This window comes from Amyelois transitella, chromosome W (assembly GCF_032362555.1).
Source record: "Amyelois transitella isolate CPQ chromosome W, ilAmyTran1.1, whole genome shotgun sequence".
Classification (NCBI taxonomy): domain Eukaryota; kingdom Metazoa; phylum Arthropoda; class Insecta; order Lepidoptera; family Pyralidae; genus Amyelois; species Amyelois transitella.
In genome coordinates, this window is record NC_083536.1 from 4,614,285 (window position 1) to 4,617,097 (window position 2,813).

Sequence of the window (2,813 nt, forward strand, 5' to 3'; positions counted from 1 at the left end):
ATCGTCCGTTTTACTCAAAGAAAACGCAAGACAGATATGTTGACGGCGGCACGGGCGCGACGCGGACTCACCACTGCAGATGCCGGTTTGGATGGTCCAGCGAGTCCCATCTTCATCAGTGATCATCTTACACCTCAAAATAAATTACTATATAAGCAAGTTCGTACCATAGCCAAGGAAAAATTATATAAATATATATGGTTGTCAGACTGTAAAATTTTTGTGCGAAAAAGTGATACCTCGCATGCTATTTTGGTGTCCCGTAAATCTGATCTCATCAAAATCAAATGACTATGCCGTCTATTTCATTTCCAGTCGAATATGTTAAGTATAGTAATCATATTTAATACCCTAAACTCGTTTTGCATTTATTTTTATAGTAAGAAAACATGTACTTGTAATTATTTCTATATAGTCTTAAATTTTATTATTTGTTTCGAATATGCTGGTGGAACAATAAATATATTTAAAATTCGGTAACAATAATTTTTCCATTTACTATCAAAACGTGCGGGGCTTACGTACAAAGTCACATGAGTTTTTAGGAAATGTTTTGTCAGGAAATTATGACATTATATGCATAGACGAAAGTTGGCTCAATGATAACTTCTATGATTCTGAGTACTTTGATAATAGGTACTCGGTGTATCGATGTGATCGCGACCCAGTAGCAAGCGGTATGGATATGGGTGGTGGTGTTGTGATAGCCGTGCGACGCAACCTGCGCCCGGTACACAGGATTGACATGCGTGCACCGCCGCCTGCAGATGAGGTATGGGTGTCCGTGGCGCTGAGCTCGCCGCCGCCGTACTCGCCTGACCTTCGGCGTCCGGGCGCTGCATCGCCTCGCTACTTACACATTATTTCTACGTATATATCTCACGGACCGAATCATGAGTGTTTGCTTACTTCATTTTATGACAGGTGGTGTCGCGGAAGGATATGGACAAGGAGTACCTTTGATCCGTAACTCGAGCTCTCGTCCAGCGCCGGTATCTTCCACGATCCAAAGGGTAGTTTTTGGGAAACACAAATCACTGCACTTCACAAACTAACCCCGGGGTGCGTAATTAATAAAGTTTTAGCGTCTTTGATGAATTTTGCGAATATTCACAACCGATGCAGAGAGCGGTGCAGTTGCGCGCGGAGACGAAATAGAACGTTTTCTTTTTAAATCATTTTGACATTTGTGAAAGGAGTGAGAGTGGGACAGGAATAGGATTGAGTGCGTGCGTGAAAGAGTGCGTGTATGTAGTGTTGCGTTTATAAAAAATATATTAAAAAATAAATAATTGGCGAAGACAAGTCTGCCGGCCTAGAGGTTTCCTCTATATTACATGAAACAACATACAGGAACTAGGAATGAATACAATTGCAAGTTTTAAGTAGATATAATAGAATAACAAAAAATTAAAACTTACAACCTAAAATATATAAATCTAGGTAATAATATTTACTGAGTAGGCAATGGGCAAACCCGGATTACTGGGCGTATATAACTCCCAGAAGAAGTGCGAACCTTGACGGTTCAAACTATATTGTCTTTACCCGGGTAAACATCTGTAATGACTCCCAGGGGCCAACAATGAGGATGCGTATTATTGTCTTTGAGTATGACTACAGTACCCAGTTTTATATTTTCTGAGGACTTAGTCCATTTTTCTCTTTGTTGAAGGGAAGTGAGATATTCCTGGCTCCAACGACGCCAGAAATCATGCGTGAGTTTACATAACAATTGATAACGTGATAAGCGATTATCAGGCGATTCAAGGTAATTTTCAGCGGGAAGAAATTTTATAGGAGTAACATTTAAAAAATGATTTGGAGTGAGAGCAGTTGCTTCAGGTTCAGTACCTAGCACACAAAGGGGTCTACTGTTCAGCAAACCCTCTATTTGAACTAAGACAGTTGTGAACTCTTCGTAAGTTAAGATCTGAGAGCCTACAGTTTTGAGTATATGAGTTTTAACACTCTTAACATTAGCCTCACTTAGACCGTTAAAATGAGGACCGTACGGCAGGCTATGTTTAAATTGAATTTTATTTGTCAATAAATAATTACTGATATAATTTTGGTGAGCTGTGGACTGTAATAAATCATAAATTTCACTAAATTTTCGTTTAGCGCCGATAAAGTTGGTTCCGCCATCGCTATAGATCATAGAAACCGGACCTCTTCTACTTATAAAGCGTTTGAAAGCGTCGACAAACAATTCTGAACTGAGATCAGAAACTAATTCTAAATGTAACGCCTTGGTGGCGAGACACACAAATAGACAAACATATGCCTTGTGGCTTTTGATTCCACGGAGTCGAATATGTGTAATAAAAAAGGGGCCTAAATAATCTACAGCAGTGTTAACGAAACACTTAACTTTTGAAATGCGAAAGGTAGGTAAGTCTCCCATGCGAGGGTAAGTGAATTTCGGTTTAAGTTTGAAACAAATATTGCATTTATGTACGCGTTGACGAATTAAGTTTCTAGCGGATAGTATCCAAAACTTTTGTCTTATAAGAGCGAGTAATAGTGAAGGTCCTGTATGAAGGTTAGTTACGTGATAATAATCAATAATCAATTGAGTTATTAAATTTTTAGAAGGTAATAAAATGGGATGCTTTTGACCGAAATCGAGTTCAGAGTTTGATAATCTCCCACCGACTCTTAGAAGGCCTTCCTTGTCGATGAAAGGGTTTAACTTGAGTAGAGAACTATCAGATAATTTCCCATTTCGCAAAGCGGTAATTTCTTTAGAGAAATGCTTATTTTGAACAAAGCGGATTATATAAAGTTCAGAAAATTCTAAATCTTGTACA